General features: G+C 40.6%; 1 protein-coding gene across 3 annotated transcripts in view; it reads right to left on the bottom strand.

Annotated features, from left to right (window-relative positions):
- The window catches only part of LOC128756946 (small conductance calcium-activated potassium channel protein 1-like), a 54,982-nt gene extending 45,600 nt beyond the window's left edge, over nucleotides 1–9,382 (bottom strand). For all 3 annotated transcript variants that reach the window (XM_053861835.1, XM_053861836.1, XM_053861837.1), the window contains exon 1: nucleotides 9,182–9,382. The gene's annotated coding sequence lies outside the window, so the exon portion shown is untranslated. The remainder of the gene's footprint in view (nucleotides 1–9,181) is intronic.
- Nucleotides 9,383–10,488: the final 1,106 nt, after the last annotated feature.

The following is a 10,488-nucleotide window of genomic DNA, read 5'->3' as shown; positions in this document are numbered from 1 at the left end:
ATTTCTCCAGGATATTTTTCTGTTTTGCACAAGAATATAACCAACTATATTTATATAGCACCTTTCAGAGCGCTGATTTTTATTTAGGCTCTGCTCACTGAAAGCTGTTGTTTTACAATTCTTCTAGATGGTTTCTCAAGAATGGATTTTGGTATGGTTCAGTTGAGCGGACTACAGTGTAAGATTCAGGGTTAACTAGCCACATAAAGAGCTTTCCCCTATGTTGTACTTCTGATTCCAAAACTGTTCCTAGTTTGTGAGGGTCTAGATATGAAGTGAAAAACAAAGGCAGCCAGAACTCATGACGCACATGGTCACGGGTGAAGGCTTGTCACTTGGGTCAAATCTCAGGAACGGTTCTTACAGCTCGGTGTCAGAATATGAAGCGTACCCACGAGCCAGGTGGCAAAGGTGCTAGCCTCTATTAACACTGACAAAGGCATCAGCACCTGCCATGTCATGTCTATCAAACATCATTTCAGATCAAGCCCCCAGCTTTCCCTGTCCCTCTTGATTCACAATGTTGGAGACTCAGAAGGGTCCGTGACTCATACAACATGTAAAGCAAATGACGACTTTCCACCAGACATTCATTTCAAATAGCCATATACCAAAGCCAGTGACAAAACTGGAGATGCAGGCTATCCAAGTCTGAACTGCACAACAAAAGTTTGGGATTTCTGAACAGGGGTTAACGCTTAATTTAATTATGATAGAGTTTAGGGGACGTCAAAAGCCTTCAGCAATGGAAATAGATCACGCGACTCACCATGGCAACACATGAAACAAACTGTCGCTCCTCAGACTGAGAATGGAATGAAAACATTCATGAATGTTTAATCAGAAAGTGAACACATTACAAGACAGAACGATGGCCAAGGCAGTGTTACTGTTAAAGAGAGAGAACATAAGTGTTTGAGCGCAGCCTACAGACTCAAAACAGACTTGAATGGATGGTCTCTCACTAAAATGAAGTATAAAAAACATTTTATGGCATAATTGAATTGCAGGCAAGTGTGGCGTTGTTCACTCTGTCCTCATCAAACAGCAGTTATAGAATAAAATGCATTTAATCATCAAATAAAGACATCTAATCTCTATAGTAATCATTTATTAAAGCTGCTGTGATGAATACGAAATGAACACAAACGTATGTAGTGGTATGTTTAACATTAGTACTGTATGAAATTGCCTAATGTAATCTAATGTAATCTAAAAACCGTGTACGACCTATAGGATACAGACTAAACAGTTGCGCTGTTGTAGGTTCTTTTAACATGTGACTGCTACACCCAGCCCCCATTGCATGTAGCGTGTGACACGGGAGATCAGAGTACTTAAAACAACTGTTCATTCATTTTCTGGAAGCTGCAATAACACTTCACATCCAGGTGGTGTAGCATCCAATCGGGGGCAGGATTTCTGTAGTATCTGCAGGGTTGGGTCAAGGGGTAACTCAGTGTTTTGTTCCCTCATACCGGGTCGCTAGTAACTGACAGAGTGGTTTGCTGATCCTGCTTCATGAAACCGAGAACTCAAGAGTTTCTCTTCACTTCCCGGAAAACCCACTCTGGCTTATCACTTAACCGCCTTTCTGAAACGGGCCCAGCGGTGACATGAGCTTTGACAGACAATAAACACAGCAATATGGCCACGAGATGGATGGCAGGACAATTTCATTGGACGTACAATTAAAATAGCAATCAGGACACGACCCATCTGGCGCTGTTTAACAGGCCGTCCATGATGTTGACTGTTGTGTGAAGCATTTGGCCAATAAAAGGCACTTTAACAAGAGACACGCTGGAAATGGAAGTAAACAAACACGTTGTTCTGTTCTATTTCGAGGAACATCCATTTTAAACATTTTTTTTTTTGTTTGTTTGTTTCAAGACATGTTAGCAAAACCACGTAGAGATTAAGCGTCAGATTTTTTGGTTCCCAAACCCAGGAATATTGACCAGTGAGTATTACAAGGCATGAGACTAAGTGAAATATCGTGACTTGTGCAATTGGTCCCTCACGGCTTTGTGACATATTGAGCTAAGTAGTCGTTCACTCATCTCATCAGTTTCCTGTCTCTTTAATGTCTAGAGTCTTAGCACACAGTGAGTAAATATCAGTCCTCAGGGGAGTTTAGTGACGGATGTTCTCCTACTATCTCATGTTGATAACTAACCATTGAAATCTGAACACACCACCTTTAAAGAAGGATCGGCGTTTACTGGTCGACCCCCATGTCTCCATGAGTTGTCTGGCACGACACCCGTAAAGAAAAGAAAAATGACAGAGCGAGGGGATCAGAAAGTGCTGACACATAGTGAGCGCCGGACAGGACTTTAATTGATCACTTGTACGGAGAGAGAGGGGAGAAGAGGATTGGAAGAGATGGGGACAGTTAATGGAGGAAAGAGGGGGCATGTTGGGTAATTCATCGGATTTATGAGCGACGGTGGCTGCTATATGGCTGCTCAGACGATCATAACTCAGACGCAGACATCAAATGAAAGGCCACTGTGCTTTATCACAGAAAAGAAAATATAAATTCAGCGAATAAACACAAATTATGAAGCATATTTACACAACTTGTGGTCCACCTGCTGATTAGTGGATGCTGTGTGGCCTTCAGTGTGTGACTCAGTCAGCCTTGAGTGAAGAGTCTGGGGTGTATTTATAGTGGTGTGTGGTCTTTATTCAGCCACTGCAAGGCTTCCTGCTTGATGGACCTTCTCTCTTCCTCCCCAGGCTTGAAAAATGTGCAGTGTAAGCAATCTGGCGCCACTTAGATTTACTGTGTTCACTCATACGGTAAGAAAGAGGAGCAGACGTTGGGATTCTAAGGAAGAAAAGCAAGGAGAGGGCTGTTTACAAATGCACAGAATCAATGGGTTGTTGTTCTTACTCACCCAAATCTTATCTTATCCAGAACACTGACCTACAGCTTTGATGTTATACAGATAGCGAAAGACAGCGGAAGCCCACTGGAGGCACATTAGACCGCACATAGATAAGTGAGTGGAGATGCGCGAGCTAAAAAAGATGCAGCGAGTGCCCAGAATACAAATGAGGCAGGGATAAATGTAAAAGTTAACCTTAAAAACGGCTTAACGCAGCAAGTGATCGCCAAGGGAAACGGCGTGAATGCTAATACGTGATGCTCTGATTCTCAGCATACATTTGCACAACAAAACAAATACCAGCTAACTCTGTATCGCTATGAGCTTTCAGTATTACTTAAGGTTATTGGAGGTTGTACTTAATACTGCGGGGGATGAATAAAAGGTTATTCTGCCAAATAATCTGTTCACTTTTTGATACATTTCCTATTGTTTCTCCTAGAACAGGGATATAGAAATGATAACTTGAACTTCATAATCCCGCCAACTTTCCTCCGCAGAACTCGATAAAGAGCTAGTTACCCACAGCTATTCTGGGACTCCCAACATGAAAACAATGGTTTGGGGCAAACCAGTCTCTTTTCTGTGCAGCCAGTCGCGACACACGTGGAAGCTTCCTTCCTACACACTTAAGCACTGCGTGGGTCTCAGTCTGCTGCGCTGCATGATTGCATCCCAACATCCAGCAGCCGAGCCTGATCAATGCCTTTTAATTACCAAGGGCCCAAAGCACTGGTCGATAGCGCTGACGAGAAGCAGGAGGAGATGCTCCAGACCGTGATTGATGCGCACTCCTCCCTGCGAGTCGCCCTACAGATGTGTTGTTAGGCTTGATTAATCCTGCCAGCCATTCACTCCAGCGGCCGCGGGACAGACCAGCCGGGGACCCGGAGGTCACGAGGTTAAGTGGGCACCGAGTGTTGTGTTGTGCCTTCAGCAACAATGCTCTCTCACACGGTTCATCGTGGCTGGATGAGGCTGTGTGTGATTGCTAAGCATGTAATACTGCATTATGTCAGTTAAATTGTATTGAGATATGAGATATTCAATCCCTTTAAAAGCACTATAAATCGATTTGGTATTTGCTTCTCTGGACTACGCAGGGATAATAAGCTTAAACAAGACAAATTAGGCAGAATACAAAGAGAGACCGGAATTCTTGGAGGCCAAATGCGGCATCCATCATAACAAGAAAAAGCCCTTTGTTAGCGTTTTGCAGCACATTTCAAACTGGGCATATGATAGAACGTTGAAAAGTACATTGTTCAGTCAAAATATGATTCTAAAAAAATTCAAATACAAAGCTGGGCAGTTGTCCACATGGGGCATAACCAGGAGTGATCAGGTTTTGATTCAGGAGTGACATAGGTTCAGTTTCCCTCAAACTTGGATCGCTAGAAAACACTACTGTGTTCAAGCACAGCAACCAGGAATTTTGAGCGTCATGTCCCACGACTGTCCACTCATGATGAGATGCGTCATACTCACAGTGGGTCCAGAACAAACTGTTGAAATCAAGTGGCATTGATATTTATTAAACTTCCTGTAAGTGATTAGAGCTTTGACTCCTGCACAACATTCTAAAGCAGGGGATCTTAACCTTTTTGATATCGGGGCTCACCTTAAGCAAAACAAATGGGTCTTAGGCCCATGCAAGGAATAGAACTGATTCTTTACTGTGATCACTGATTTCTGAATTCAAAAATATGGATTTCATTTGTACGCAATAACCGTACATGTGAACAAACCAAAATCTTGTGAAATTACATGAAACCATGTGATTAGCGCAAAGATATTAGTCATCGAAAAGTCCAAACAGCAGCAGAAGTCATGTTCATCAAATTTACACAAGAAAAAAAGAAGAAAATACACTTGAAAATTGGAAAAACTGTATTTCATTAATGAAATTCTGAGGAAAATAAAACAACATCTAAATATAAAACATTCTATTTTTTGAACATAAACTCTGCAGAAAATAAGTAACGTATGAATGTATCGCCATAAAATGTAGTAATTAATTTTAAAAACTGCTCCAACAGGTGAACAGTTTTTACTGTTGGGGGCACCATCATTTTCTTTCAAGAACTTCTCCATAGTCGGTAACTATCACAGATTTGCAGCTGTCAAGTCAATTCAATGACACACTACTGCCACCATAAGTTGCAAGTGTATTAAAACTGTAAAACCAAAAACTTCCAGCGGCCCCTGGGGGGCACTCGCGGCCCAACCATGGGCCTCTGCCCTATGGTTAAGAATCACTGTTCTAAAGGACTTTAATTTAACAGTTAAAAAAGTTTAAATTAACAGTTGCTAAGAGTGGGAGAACTCTGCCATTCACATCTCAGTCTATAAGAACTGTTTGGAGGTCTGTAAGGGGAGGGTAGGATGTTGCTTTATTATTTCATTGCCATCTGACTAATGGGCCTTTAAAAAAAAAATTACATCCACCTTTTTTAATAAAGGTTCATTCCAGCAGTTAATCTTCCGAAACTCACCTGCCAAGAGTCTTTGTTCCGCTGCATTCTGTTCTTTATGAAGTCATGAGGTGAATTTCTTGCCCAACGGATGATGAATACCGAATACTCAGCCTGTCATTCATCTATTTTTTTTCTCGACCAAATCATGTATTTTGAAGTCAATGACTGCTGTCAAGGTTACGCATTACTGCCAAACTTCATGTTAATGGCACCACGATCAAATCTAACATTTTAAAGTTGTTATGAAACATCTCAGAAAACAGTGGTTTTAAAATAAAATAAAGGCATTTGGTCGCAATTAACAAAATGCTACATGGGAAGAGATATGAACATTGCTTCTTTGCTCAGAGGACAATTATTTTGGTGGAAATCCTTATTCATGACGATTTCCCATCAGTAACATATCAACCCAAAGTCAGGTAATGAACCAAATTTCTGAACTAAATGCCAAACAAACAACGTATAATCTAGTAAAGATACCGTAATTTTAATAGGCTTTAAAGATTTAATAAGTAAAACAAAATACATCCTTCAGAGAAATAAATTGTAAAAGCTTGGCAAAGTAGGAGAATGCTAAGGTTATTATATTATCTTAAATATTTTATATAATCTTTTTTTAAGGAAATAGGATTTAAACTAAAGTTCAAAAGTCATTTTTCTCATTTCTAAAATAGCAATTACCTCCTCAGTCTAGAGGACTCCATCATGGTTATGCAGCAGGAACTGACAAATCCTATTATACAGCCATAATGCAGCTCACTACTGACACCCCAAGGAACAGAACTGACTGTTCTTAGCTTGAAGAACGGATCGCCATCCCTATGAAATCCTATTTCAATTTTTCTGAGATCATAGAGTCCATTCCTCAAATTACATGCAACTGATGAACTCGCTCCGTTCACACACACAGCAATTTCGGGTCCGTCTTACTCAACAACTGATCAGTAGTGGTGGATCTCCTGAGGATGATGCAATGCAATGCAACTCTGTAATAAATGAATGAATATGGAGCAGTGAAAATACAAAGAAGAACTAATCCTTGATCTGTACTGCTAATTCTACCAGCTTTATACAGTTTAAACATGTCTGAACTGCATAACATTTAGTTTTCAAATGCTAATTTTCCTCAGCATGACCACTCACAGGTCAGAACAGTTATGTGAACACACAATAACACACATTGAATGTTTAATATGGAAGGAACAGCCTATGTTAGAAAACGACCAAGCATCCCAATTTATTGCACTTTTCCCAGAACGGCAATCAGGCTGACAAACTCTGTGTCTAATGGGCAATTTGGGACGTCTTTGCACTTCAACTGTATTTTGATATCATCCATTGCAACAAGTTTGACAAAGCTTTGCTGTCGCAAGATTAGCCACCCCAGTGTGGGTCATGTGTAGGATGGAAATGTGACCGAGGGATCTGAGATGTTCCTTCGCCAGCGTGATGTCATTGCTCCACCAAGTCCTGAGACTCGCTCCAGCCCTATATATACTCTCATCTATTGTAGGCTACCAGGTTCAGAAGTTGAAAAGCACCTCAACTTTTTCAGTGCAGACATCTACAATAACTATGGTTTATTTATATGGCACAGTCACAAACTGACATATATAAAATAAAAGAATGAAAATTGGACAATTGATGAAACAGTTGAATATTGTCCAAAATTGTAAAGGACAGCACAGTTCAGATAAAAGCATAATATAATCTAAAAAAGGTCACTAAAATGACCACCAAATCAACACATAACAACCACTCTGTAAAAATGTGTTTTTAAAGGGGATTAAATGAAGGCACAGACGCAGCCAGTCTTATCTCCTCAGGCAGGCTGTTCCAAAGTCGAGGTGCCATGATGGAAAAAGCTCGACCCCCCTTTGATTTCAGCATCCACTTTGGAACAACAAGAAGGGACCCGCCCGAGGATCTAAGACTGGGAGCTGGCTCATACTGTAGGTGGTCAACATTTCTCTATAAAGCAGGGGCTAGAGAGGCTAGACAGATTAGACATCCTTTATGCCTACCATAGTGAGTGCAGCTATTTTTTTCTCCCTTTTCACATAAGCCCAATTCTGGACTTATTTTGGCTTTTATAAAGATGCAGAAGGAAAACCTGCGTGTTTCCTCCTCGAATCTAAGGACTCATCTCTATGACCACCGCGCTCAACTATACAGCGAGAGGTAAGTGAGTTACTCTAATATGAAAAAGTTGCAGTCTCTCAATCTAACGTTTCTACACTTCTTAAATAATAGACACAGTGGTTCCCTAAAATTCTAATTTTAAAGCAGCAGAGTCTGCACATATCTGCTCACGAACCTGATCTGTACTGGAACTAGCGTGAAGTGTTTCCACTATGTGTGTGTTTAATAATAATAATTAAGGGTGTTGGTGATAAATAATCCCAATAACATTACATCTTCCATGTCAAGTGAGGCGTTGCCAGCAGAAATGAAGTGAGGAAGTGATCATTACTAACTTCTTAAAGACAAATGGTTGTGAAGTGATGCACTATTCTGTCATCCTTCTCATTAGACAAAGCCAAATGATGTGATTCATTAATGAATAATGCATTTGTTTTGCATTTATTTATAGAGTGGGCGTGCAGCAAGCAGTGATGCAACTGCTTCATCTCCTGGGGAAAGACTATAAATGTGTTTTATTTAATTTGATTACATGGTTTGTGTATTTCTTAAACACCTGCAAGTTATTATTTGTGTTTGAGTCATTCTGTGTGTTATGCACAGTGGATGAGTGGTGTGCACTGTTGAGTCTGTCTGTTGGTTGGTGTGACTGCTCTTCTCAGTGGCCGCAGATGGCGTATGCAACGTGACGTGCATGTTGATGTTAGAGGTGTAATGGAAGCCAGAGAAGCTTACTAGTTTATTTGTCAGTCGCAGTTATTTTGTCGTCTCCAGAAGAAGGATTTCAATAAATCCCGTTAAAAGGAATAACTGGATATTTTTCTTGCATTGGAAGACACACGTTAACTACAGGCTCGACTTCCACAACAAAGTGTGTTCTGGGAAAGAATAGATGGAACCACACTGACAATTTGTACCAAATAAATCATAGTAAAATGATTGTGTTAAATGATTCAAGTGTGGTCAAATACTTATTGAACATTTTGAGCACAATACCACGATACTAATGGTCCCACACCCTTACATCCCTGATAAACTTGCATCCTTACAAATGTTACCTTCGGTAAGAGATATTTTCATAATAAATCCAAACATGTAAAACAAATTTTTCCGAACACAAAAATGTGGGCTATAAAGAACATGTTGATTGAAGGACTTCTAAAGAAAAATGCGTTTCATTGCACATAATATTTATCATATATTTTACTGACTTATTGGATTGTTCGAAAGACGTCACTAAAGATGTATTACATTGAGGGAGGGAGCCCAGTTATGTAACCTTAAGTACAGGCAAGATGCAATGGCATCTGACCATGACCTGGAATGTGAACGAATGACTCTCAGTTTCTCTACCTATGTAATATAGTGCATTATGAGGCGGGCATTTTGGAAACTTTAGCTACTATAAATAACCAAATACATGCATTTCAATTTGAATTTGATACTTATATATGCAGGAAGTATATATAACTATGTGTCTATATGACTGTAAGAAAAAAATACACAATGTAAAACCCCTTTAAAGTGAAACATTGCCATTGCTAGCTCCTATTCGTTTTTTTTGTTCTCATTAACAGTGCCACATTTTGCACTTCTACTCTACGTCAAAGAACGCAGACTTAGCAGGTAGACATAAACACACACACACACAGACCTCAGACTAACCTGCACCTGTCCAGTCGAAACGGCCATTTTCCCCTCCTTCCTGAACTTTCCATGGATCGGTTCGGAGTGACAGTGAGGAGTGCCGCGCACCTTCACCTTCCTGCGGCGCTACCAAAACAACTGGCGTTGTGAGAGTCAGTATATACTAAATTTCTCCACTGGGTTAAAACTCCGCTGGACACAAATGTCGTTTAAGGGGAAAAAGAAAATCGTAAACTTTGTTTTTAACTCACCAGACATCCTGTAAAACGGCGCCCCTCACAGGACGGATGTCATATTGCAAACTGCGCACCATGGACAGATCACGTCACTAGGGGCCGCAATGTGGACGTTTACAATACTAGAAAAGCGCTGACAATATTACGGCTGCTCGATAAGAGTGAGACAAAAAATAGAAATTAAATTGATGCCCAATAATTTTGGCTAAGACCGTAACAATTCGCAATTTATAATGTACTGCGATAGCTGAAAGCTGTGACCCCAAATAATCCCATGACAGTTCATAACAGTACCATTGGCCATTTTAATTCAGCAATATGTGTGTAGTAAAATATATTTATTTTTATATAATTTCTTGTCATATTTTAATTTGATCGTCCAACCAGTGTGGTGACATTCAGCATCTGCCCCGAGGTGTAAATAACATGGGTGTGCTCCCTGGAGACTCCCTGCCAGGCAGTGGAGTGTAATGGGCTGGTGGACATTTTATTAGTGTCAGTGCTCTCCGCTCATGGAACACTGATGTACTGAGCAGCACTTCTGCGGCTGCTGCTGGTATTAGCATTAATTAAGGAACAGTAAAACAAGAGCTGTCACCTCCAAATGAGACATCGCAGTCCATCATTGGACTGGATCGTGGCCAAAACCCCCCACAGAAATTTTACTTTATGCTGCCTTTTGATAGTGAGCGGGAACACTGATCGGCCCACTGCCAACAAACTGTCACATCTTTTCTCAGCAGGCCTGCTGATGAAGCTCAAAGTGCTGCTGAAAACACAAAGAAAAAGGCTGTCGCGTTCACTTCAGCGACAAACTACAGAAAAAGCGGCTGGATTTCGTGCCAGAAACGTTGCTCTTAATCTATTCGCCGTTATTTAATTCAAATAAATGTCCTAGGATTTTCATTTGGCAGCTCACCAGAAATAAAGTGTCTTAAAGCCTCCACATTGTGCCTTATTGAGAGTTAAAGAGACATGAAAATGCCGTTTAGGGTGATTTTTATTTAAAAGCCTGATAGTCGACGCTGCAGATTGGTGATGTAACTATGTCTGAAAGAGACAGATGAGGTCCCCCCGGATGGCAGCAGA

Source organism: Synchiropus splendidus, chromosome 4, assembly GCF_027744825.2.
Source record: "Synchiropus splendidus isolate RoL2022-P1 chromosome 4, RoL_Sspl_1.0, whole genome shotgun sequence".
Classification (NCBI taxonomy): Eukaryota; Metazoa; Chordata; class Actinopteri; order Syngnathiformes; family Callionymidae; genus Synchiropus; species Synchiropus splendidus.
The sequence above is the reverse complement of the archived record's forward strand: the minus strand, read 5'-3'. Positions and strand labels throughout refer to the sequence as shown.